Below are 10,735 nucleotides of genomic sequence, written 5' to 3'. Positions count from 1 at the left end.
AGTTGGAAAGACTCAGATAAACTGCAGAGGATTTATGTAAAGGCCTGTCTGAGGGAAAGGCCCACATGAAAATGCCATTACCCAGCATTTCCCAGATTTATGAGTGTGGAGCTTTTATCCTCCTCCTGCTTCTTTCTCAGTGAAACAGAGAAATTCCAGACGTTAGAGACTTGCCTTGGAACAAACTATTGGGTTGGGGCATCAGATTTTGGGATGTTGGGTTGAAACTGTTTCCTATACTCTTAAACATGTTTCCTGGTGCAGGTGTCCAGTGTTAAACCTGACTGCTTAAAGCAGGATCTAACTGGGTTAATACTGGGATTTGTGTTATTCTTATACAAGTTGGCATATTACCCCGTGTTACCTTTGTGTTAGTTTAATATAAATGAAAAAAAATCACATTCTATAAATATTGATAGAGTTTAGGCATTTGGTAAGGACACAAATAAAGGTCACCTTTTTATTTTATAGGAGTAATGATTTGTATTTATATATTTTTTTAAATATACTGATATAAGTCTGAATAGCTGTAGCATCCTATACTATGAGCACCATTGAAGAGTGGTTTGCTTCCTACTGCCTTTTAGCCTGGAAGGGCTTGGCGTTAAGAAGTTTGGGCACGAGGTTATGGACTGCAGCAGGTTTGTTACAGAACTGGCTGTAAGCATGGCATGGTTAAAATTTAAAAAAAGAAGAGGTACTACAATATATATGTGCTAATGTAATGCCATGATTTCAAGCTAGAGGAGTGCTTTTCCTGGAATGTGAGAAATACTTGGTTTGTTTTCTCATAAATCAGAGTCTCCAGGGAGAAGGGCAGGAAGAAGAGACGTCTTCAGGGGGAGTAGATCACAGAGTTTAGCTTGCTTTGGATGTATGAAATCCTTCTTCCTTTGTGAAGAAAGGATGATGTGGAGACTGCCAAGATTGGATACTAGGGAAAAAAATTCCCTGAAAGACAAGTCAGGCATTGCAATGAGTTTTGCTTTTCAGTGGTGGGGTCACTATCTCTGGGTGTGTTCAAGAGGTGGTATCTGGATGTGGTACTTGAGGACATGGCTTAGGGGTGACAATGGTTGGACTTGATCCCCTTGAAGGTCTCTCCCAACCTTGATGTGATTCTGTGCTGTGAAAGCTGCTGGCTAATCCCAATGATTATATTCCTATATCATATCAATGTTACAGTCAATGTGTTTGTGCTGAAGAGCACAGTGCAGCCTCTGTGGATGCAGATCAGAGATTAGCAATGTTCCTGCTTTGTACACATCTGTTCCTTGAAGGGACAAACCTCAGTGTGGCTTGCTAGCAAACAGTCTTTCCTCTCAGGATTGTCATTATTTTAATAAAGGGTGTAAAATGCACAAACTGCAAGATAAAGCCATGAGTATACGTAGGTTTTATTCTGGATTCTGACAGCAAACATTCTGTGTCCCAGAGATGTAGTGGGGAGCCTTGGCTTGAGGGGAAAATTTTTGCTTTGAATTCATTGTAAGAGTAGAGTAAGAAAAATTGTGGCTGCCCCTGGATCCCTGGAAGTGTCCAAGGCCAGGTTGGATGGGGCTTGCAGTACCCTGGAATAGTGGAAGGTGGTGTCCCTGCTCATGGGGGGGTGTGGAATGACATGGGATTTAATGCCCTTTCCAGCCCAAACCAGTCCAGGATTCTATGAATAAAACAAGACTAACTTCTTTCAGTCTTTAAAATATATATTTGAGCCTTGTCAATTCGGTTTCAACTTATAACCTAAACCTGAACACTACATGGTAAAAGCTGCTGGATCTCAGAGGCTCGTTCCTTGGGCCAGCTTACACTGTGGCAAATCAACCCCGTTACAACTTAAAAACAAGGATAGCATTTTGCACCTTAGCAATGGCAGAGCACCCAGGATTTTTATTTTTTTCACTCCATGGGTTTTCTTCTCTATCATGTTATGAAGTGAATCATTCTCCTGTTGAAAGATGCATTCAGTGAAAATGCTTTTTGAGTTTTCCTTTCAATAGATTAGTAAAGCCAAAAAATAACATCTATTTGAAGGTGGGTCCTGTCATCTGATTTGAAAAGAGGTAATTTTTTTAGTCTTGCTGGGCTGGAGGTTGTTAATGCTGATCTCCCTTAGAAAATGCAAATTGGTTTTCAGAGATATTACTTAGTCTTGTTCAAGTCATCCAGTCAAATGTTCCTGCAGCTGGTTAGGGATGGATTTTACGGCTTCAGGAATGTCTGTCGGGGGGAAAGTGGAAAGCTTTTTCTGAGAAAAGTGGGATAATCTTTCACTCAATGGGTGCTCCCCTCCCCTTCTGTCATGCCAATGCCACTGGCAGCCTGTCACAGCTATCCAGCAATTGTCACTATTTCTGACATCCTTGAGGGTTTGAGTAGAAACTTAGAAGGATTTTGTGTGGTTCAGCTCCAAGTGTGTGTAAACTCAAATGATGTTCTGATGCAGAATTTGCTATTGCATCCCTTTTCTGGGTTATCTTGGGAATGGGTTGTATGACACAAATCTGAACACATATCCTGGGATGCTTCCTGGGCCATTTGTTCCCACCTCTTATCTTGTGCTATTGCCAGCCTTTTCAAACCCCACACCAGTTTTCCTAATTTTTTTTTTTTTTTGGGAAAGCTGTCCGAGGCATTTAAGACTGTAAGATAAGAGTAATGCAATGGATCTTTCCAGTGATATTTGACTGATAATTTTGAGGGTTTTAACTAGTTCAAAATATTTTGAATTACCTTGTTTTTAAATGAAGAATAATCACTCCAAGCATTGTGTGTTTTCAAGGTGTCAACATTTAGGAATGTGGGTATAATAATTAGATATCTGCACCCCTTTTCCAGCTCTGAGAAAAACTACAGAAAAGCTGTTGGCAAGTTGAGAAACTAAACTTGCGGCAACAGCTTGTGCTGGATATTTGTAGAAAGAGGGCTTCAGCACTCTTAGGTTTAATATTAGATATTATCTAGATGGAAATTTTGGGTTTTCCAGAGGTGTAACCTCTAACCTTAATAGTCAAGCCAGTAATACCATGTCTATGTTGCAGTGGCACTTGTGCTCGTGTAGCACAGTGAGCTGCTGCTCCAGTTCGTTCAGGTTTTTGTGAGTCTGACATCAACTTAAAAGCATATGGCAAGAGAATTAATTATTCAAACCCAGAGATGTTATCTGCAATCTAATCTCTTTTCACACTGTCCCAGCAATGCTGAAATGTCTTTCACCATCAAGTATTTTCCTACTACATCCTTTACTTAGGTGTTTGGAGGTTCTTTGCACAGTGCACAAGTGAAGAACCAGAAAATTGATTAATATGTTGGAAAGAATGCTTTGGTGTTGTTGGTTGTTACTGAGGAAGTTGCTGTGAGAGATTGTTTTACTTTTTAATGTCATCAAGATCACAACTTGCCAACAGCTGTGGAAATGTAGACTGAAGTCCGGGGGCCTTCTGGATCTTTCTCGTCTCTTTTGAACAAAAGAATTTATAAAAGATGTACTGCTTCACAAGGCTGTTCCTTCTTGCTGAAGAAGGGAAAAATAATGCATGAAAATCTTGACTCAAAAGTAAAATCACTTTCTTTACTCAGATTAGCTGAGAATTGCAGCCCACAGGCACAACACCATCCATTTTTGATGGACAAATTTAACTGCAGCCCTGCAGCGTAAGACAGCTAAAGACTGAGCATTATTTCTCTCCAGCCTCATTCTTTACCTGTGTTAGTAATCCTTGCACAGCATTTTTGGTCATTATTGCCAATGATCTTTAAAGAAAATATGAATTAAAAGGAATAAAGAGAAGCATTCCTGGGCAACTAAGAGTGGCTATTTCCTTAAAGAAACTAAAATCTTAATTTGGCAGTGTTAGGTTAATTGTTGGCCTTGAGGACCCAAGAGGTCTTCTCCACACTAAATAATTCTGTGATCCAGTGCTGTCATAGCAAAGGCCTTGTCCTAAGTTAAGAAGGGGAAGCTCCCAAAAAATTAAATCCAAACCTTTAAAACAAATGAGTTTGTCAAGTTAACACCAAATGCATCCTTTTTGAATTAAAGTATGAATAAAACCTGAGGAAGAGGAAGTTGGTGCCATGAATGAAAATATTATTGAGGTGGATGTTGGTACCTAAACTTAAACTGGGAACAAGATCTGTGCATCCCTGGAGCCCTAAAATGGAATGTGTGACATGAGCAGGATGCAAGGTGTCAGGAAAGGAATTTTGTGAGTTTGTGCCTAAAAGCTTTGACCAAAGTCCAGCTGGAGAGCAGATGAATCTTCTGAGTTCTGTTCTGGTCCAAACACCGTATTTCAAATATTGAAGACTACTACTGGGGAAGGGCAGGGGGTCTGCAGGGCTTCAGGTGGATTTTGGTTCCATTGGGCAGAAAGAAGACCAAAAAGGCATCTTTGAAATTACTGGGAGATAGGTGGGGAAAGGACAGAGTCTGCCAAAATTTTTGTGGTAGGAGTGGGAACTTGGGACTGGTTTGAAAGAGGAATTGGAACAGTGAGAGGTCTCAGTTTCAGGAGACAAAATGAGTGTCATGGAAATGGTGGCACTGAGGGCTGGGCTGTTTGTGCACTGCCCTCTGGCCATGGCCCACACTCAGAGGGGGACGTGGGAATGGGATTTGGGCAGTTTTCTTGTGTTAGTGGCGGGATCCTCACCCTTGCTTCAGGAGGAGACAGAAAGCCTCTCCTGGGAGAAGCTCATTAGAGGGACGGTGCTTGGATCTCTGTAACAACCATGACAGAACTGTCCCAAACTCAATTTCTGTTTCTTGTCAACATCACTGCTCATTTGGAAAGTTTCCTCCATAGTTCTCCAGTATAAGTAATTTTTCTCTGCTATGTTGATTCCCAGCCCTTCTCCTGAGACTTTTTCAGGCCCAGGACTGCCTTGAAAGGCTGTTTGTGCTCCTTCTACCAGATTCCAGTCTGAAATAGCCTCAGGTCAGGGTGGAGACCCATGCTCTTCTCCTGTTCTTCCCTCAAGCCTTTAACAGGGCATGGAGAGGAGCTGAGGCTCTGATGCTTTTGTTGGAGGGGGTCCACGAGGGAGCCTTGTCATCTGGGCACCCCAGGTTTTTCTGTTGGCAATGTAAAAGAAAAAACTGTTATCTAGGCAAAATGTCTTGCACAAAATCATTCCTGTGATTACCACAAATATTTATATCTTGTCTCTTTGGTTGAAAGCCTGGATGACCATATAGAGGAGAAAAATACCAGGCTTTAGAAAAGTAAAAATCTCACATAGCCAAAGCAAAGCCACGTTCTTTCTGCAGGGAAGGAGCATGAATAGAGACTCAACAACACAGTTGAACCAAGGAATTGTCTTGGATTGGGTTTTTGAAATTAGAAATCAAAATGGAATTGGAACCAACCAAGCAGGATGGTTTGGCTCTCTTGAAGAGGACACTGTAATAAAACAGAGGTGAGTTGTGTAGAGGACCAGGTGGCATCGGAGGTGGCACCCCATCATTTCTTCAATTAACCTTAAGGGCTCTTTGTCAGAGCTCTGCTTTGGGTGAATGTTTGCATTTTTGAGAACTGCAATTTAAACTGCTGAAGCACTCGGGCGTTATTTTTTCCAAATAAATGTGTGCAGCGTTCTGAACCTGTTTGTTTTGGAAATGTGTGTATATTGCCCAGATGTTAGCAATGTGGCAGGTCAAAGGGAGAGACAGAAGGGACACTTTCCTGGAGGTAACTTCGGGAAAGGTTGTAGCACCTGGTGTGAAGTGTTTGTCATCAGCTCTCTGGGGAAGGCCAACCCAGACGCGTTCTGCCCTGGTGATGCTTTACAGGTCACTTTGCTGGGTTTGGCTGGCCCTTCACTGGTCTGACTGGCCCATCTTCCTCCTGTTTTACTGGGTCTGTAAATAACTTCAGGCCAACTTTGGCTGTTTTCAGAATGATAGTCTCCATTAACACCCACATAACCTTCTGCACCTTTTCATAACATCACTTGTGTTGCAGCCTTTTTTCATGGAGGAAAGAATGAGTGTGCTGCTTTTTGTTAAATCTGCTCATAGGGCATTTATACAGACAGATATTAGCAATCATTTATTGTTTCATGGAATAATTTTTAAAAGGTGTGTTTGCTAAACTGATACTTTGTCAAAAAGAAAGTACTGGAAGTGTGTTTGGTGTCTTTTGCAATGTGTTTTTCATTCTCTTGGGGAGGCTGATAGGCTTTCCTCATTTGTAGGCAGGCAGGTTGAAAGAAGATTATTTGTTATTTTTTGTTACTATTATTGTGGTTATTATTGCTGTTATCTTAATTATTAGTTATTAACCAAGTAGGATGAGTCTAATCAGTAACACTTAGAGGCCTTTTCTATAAACAGTGCTCTTTTTATATGGAACACATCAAAACCAGTGAAACAGTAATATGAAAAGCTCAGCATGTTGTGGGGTGGTTTTTTGTTTGTGGTTTTTTTTTTTTTTTTTTGGTAAAACAAGTTGTGTGCATGTGCTTAGTGGAGCATGAAGAAGGGGGGAAGAAAGTAACAGCAATAAACATTTCATGCTATTTCTCCTGAGATCTATGGATCCATGATTAAAAATTTTGGATTTTTCCTTTGTTTTCTTTTTAGCTTTTTCTTTGATCTGAACGTTTTGAGGATATTTTTTGTTGTTGTTCCAGGGGAAAGAGACATCGCTCAATTAAAAGAAAAGGAACATTTGTTAGTTTTAGGATATGATACTCCTTTTTTTTATTATTTTCTTTTTTTTTATGTTTTCCAGTAGCTGTTTCTTCTTTTCACCCTCTGGAGAAGGAAGGTGCTTGTGATAAGCAAAGTTGATAATTTCCTTGTAGGCTTCAACATAGGGAATCTGGAGCAGACTGAGGGTGACCATTAATTTATGTGTGACAGCAATGGTTTTCTTTTTTTCTTCTGGAAGGGGAGTTTGGCTTCCACTAGAGAGCTGAAAAAGGAGAGGATTTGATTTGGAGGGATAGGAAAGATCTGACTTGTGATCCTTGCTGTTGTACTGATGTGCTTGGCATGACACCAAATTGTGGAATATATTTTACCATTTCTTTTGAATCCTCAGTTCTGTGTCATGGGTTATTTAATGTGAAAATGTGGCCAATCAAGCTTCAGAAAAAATTTCAGTTGAGCATTAATTGAGACCTAAAGATCTTATCTAATTTTTTCAAACTTCTGATGTGGTTTCTTTTTCTATGTAACTTGACAGTGAATAATATAAGTTCATTGGCATCTGAAGCCAGAAAAATGTGATTTCTTTAGACTGGCAAACCACAACATTCAAATTAACTCTTTCAGCTGTACAGGCACAATTTTGGATAAGTCCATAGCATAGGTCTCAGACTTCAATAAGCCTGAAGCTTGCCCTGTTCATAATAAAACGGATTTAATAAGATGGTTTCTCTTCAGTCTATTCACTTGTGGTCTTTGTTTTTCCTCCCTCATGGTCTTCCAGTTTATTTTATCTGTGGAAATACAACTTGTGATCATGCAGCCTCCTGTGTGTCCTTATCTGTTTTCATTTCTTGCCCTCACACCAATAGATTTTGAGTATCTTGAACAGTTCCAACCACAATGGACAGAAAGGTAGAAATTTAAAAAAGGGATTTACTGAGTTTTATGAGGTCAAAGAGGATGCTGTTGGAGCCTCATCTGACTTTAACACTGTTTTCTCTCCTGCACATGCAGCTGGTTCAGTGTCGTGAAGTCAGTGTAAGATTTATGCTCAATATTTTCTGAAAAATGTATTTCTCAGGTTAAGTGCCATTCCCTGGCTTTGGCAAGCCCTGAAACCTTGCCCTGATGGTGTGATGATCAAAATCTGATGTTATCAGTAATGTCAAAATCCTAATTAGGCCACTAAGGGTCCTTATGGCCAGTGCTGTGGGACCTTGTAGAGCTGCTCCCAGGAGAGAGGGAATGTGTTTGGAATGGTTCCAGATCTCCTTTAGGAGTGTGGGCTGAGAATGCAGAGCCAGGTTACCTGGGGAACTTCTGCACCAGGAGTACCTGCTGGGAATCGTTTTGACAACTTCATGGTTGAGACTCTGCTCAGGAAAAGGTTCCAATAGGCAGAGAGGTCCTGGCCCATCCTGGTCCTGCTGCTCTATCGGGCTCTGCTTGGCAGGCTGCTGGTTGTGTCTGCTTGGAAGGACAGACACTGGAAGGGAATATTTCTGCTGCCTTTTCCCCTCAAACCTGGTTAACTCAGCACTGGGTTACAGCTTGCTCTCCCCACCTTGATGTGCTCTTTGTGTGAAAGAGCCAGGCCTGGGATGTGTTTGATCTCACGGATCCCAAAGGCCAAGTTAACGTGATTTTTTTTTTTTTTTTTTTCCTTCTGGCCACTGTGAGTTCTGTGTTTTAGCTGCTGTGTTAAACCTGGGAGGTTGGCACAGATATTTCCATAGGACATAGAGTTAAATCTGATTTCACAGGTCATAAATGTGGATCCAGGGACACCTTTGGTGCTCTGCAGCTGCCCCTGCAGTGATGCCTCCAGGGAAAATGTGCTTCTCCCTAGCTGCTTGTCCTTGTCTCATGCACTGGGATTTGGGATTGCAGTGAGGGAGGTGGGTTTTAACCTCCACCATGACCTAAACAGCCATTCCCTAGGCACATTTGGGAAGGATATTTCCTTGTGGAAGCACCTTTTCAAGCCTTGATGGTTTTGATGGCAATAAAGTATGTCTGGATTTTATGATCTGTTAAACATCTGTTAGTCCACAAAATTTCCATTTCTGCTTGTTTGAAATGAGCCATTTTGGTAGGCAAGTCTTTCATACCTCTGCATGGAGGAATTAATACTTCACCACTTCTGTCATTAGATGCCTGCTTTATTGGATGATTTTGCTTTCATGCTGCTGAAAATTTCCATTTACTGCATCTGGGGATGTTGCAGCAAAGGTAGGGAAATTATTCTTGCCTGTCTGAAAAGTGAAGTTATTTTCTTGTTGTAAGTGACCAAGACCCCCCCATATTGTATCATTTTTATAGGAATTTTCAGCCAGAAAAAATTTCAGAGAGCTGACTGTAATGAGTGACAAGTCTTCTAGAACAGACTATAACTTTTTTTTCTTATTTGAAGGATCACTTATAGGACTTTGAGTCATACTTTTCTATAAGTAATACATTATATTCTCTGATTTAACAGTGGGGGAATTTTTCAGTAAATTTAGATGGTATTGCTCTGTGTTCTTCTATTCCTTGCCCCCAGCCTTGATAAAGTCAAAAGCTTATGGAATTTTTTTTTCTTTTATTTTTTAATGCCCATAGCCAGCCTCTGGTTGGCTTCTTCCTGGAGAGTCCTGTTGGACATCACTGTCTGGCTCCTGGCTCTGTTGGCTTCCTCAATGTCTTTCCACCTGACAGGAGGGACAGCCAGGGGGGGTCGGGCTGTGCTCCAGGGAACAGGGACAGGACAAGGGGAAATGGCCTCAAGCTGTGCCAGGGGAGGCTCAGGTTGGACAGCAGGAGGAATTTCTCCATGGAAAGGGTGCTCAGGCCTTGGCAGGGGCTGCCCAGGGAGCTTTGGAGTGCCCATCCCTGGAGGTGTCCAAGGAAGGGCTGGACGTGGCACTCAGTGCTCTGGGCTGGGGACAAGGTGGGGATCCCAGCTGGGGCTCCGTGGGCTGGGAGGGCTTTTCCAGCCTCAGGCATCCTGGGATTCTGTCTACTCTGTTTTGAGTTTTCATTTATTTTAATGAAAAATCTCCATTGTGAACAAACCCAATGCTAAAGTTGTCAGCACTGTTTCTCACCAGGGACTTCTGAGTCTGCAAGCAATGGAAGCAAACAGCAGATTTCCTTTTCTTCTGCTGTTACTACCTGTTCTGTGGCCTTATGTATCGCAAACTGTTGTTTCTCACCAGTGGAATCCTTGATAATTCCTTTTGGCCTGTTTGCAGAAAAAGAGAACATTTTCATGCTGTGTGGAATGTTTCAGATTTTTCAGCAATGTCTGGAGTTATTGCCCAAGAGAAATTTTCCCCACAGGCTGCAGTGAGTAACTGTCAGCATTGCTTGCTATTAATAATCACATGCAAAAATTAATCTTGGAGCTGTCCTAATTTGTTCCTCCTGTTGTGTACAGTGGCCAAATTGTTTAGACCTGGCACAGCTTAGGAGCATTCTTCATCCACGGGCTGTCTGTGGGTGCAGAAGCAAGAGGAGTCCCTCAGTGTGTTTTGGGGTATCAGGAGAAGCTCTGCTCCATCCATGTGGTGGGGAATAACCACTCCACAGATGCCTGGTGTGTGCACAGAAGGCTACAGGAGCTTCAGCAGTTAGCTGAAGATGATCTGACAGGGTCTGAGCTGCTGCCTGGCCAGTGACTGGGAGCTGAGATCAAACCTAGGTGAAAATTTCTTCACCTCTGTGGCAGAAGTCCCTGCTGCTTGGGACTTGCTGTGGCAACCAGAGGAATGGTGTATTTCAGGTCTTAAGTCTTAGATGTAGCATTGCTGTTACTTGATGTAACCTAAAAAAATCAGAGCTAAATTTGAGTATGTTGCTTAAAGCATCTTAAAAAAATAGAGCTCAATTTAAATGTGTTAATTGCATCAATTGCATTGTTTTTAATGCACACAGTCATGAATTTTCTGTGTAACCACTGACGCTGCTCCAGTCAATGTGGAGAGGTCCCCACCTAAAGAAATCTTCCCTCCTAGTAATGACAATTATAAGAAAGTATTTTGATTTGCTGTTGTGCAAGATGGGCTAAAGAGCTTTGTCGAGGCCTCGCACAGCCAG

The sequence above is a fragment of the Cinclus cinclus genome, chromosome 7 (genome assembly GCF_963662255.1).
Source record: "Cinclus cinclus chromosome 7, bCinCin1.1, whole genome shotgun sequence".
Taxonomy (NCBI): Eukaryota; Metazoa; Chordata; class Aves; order Passeriformes; family Cinclidae; genus Cinclus; species Cinclus cinclus.
Note: the sequence above shows the minus strand (reverse complement) of the source record.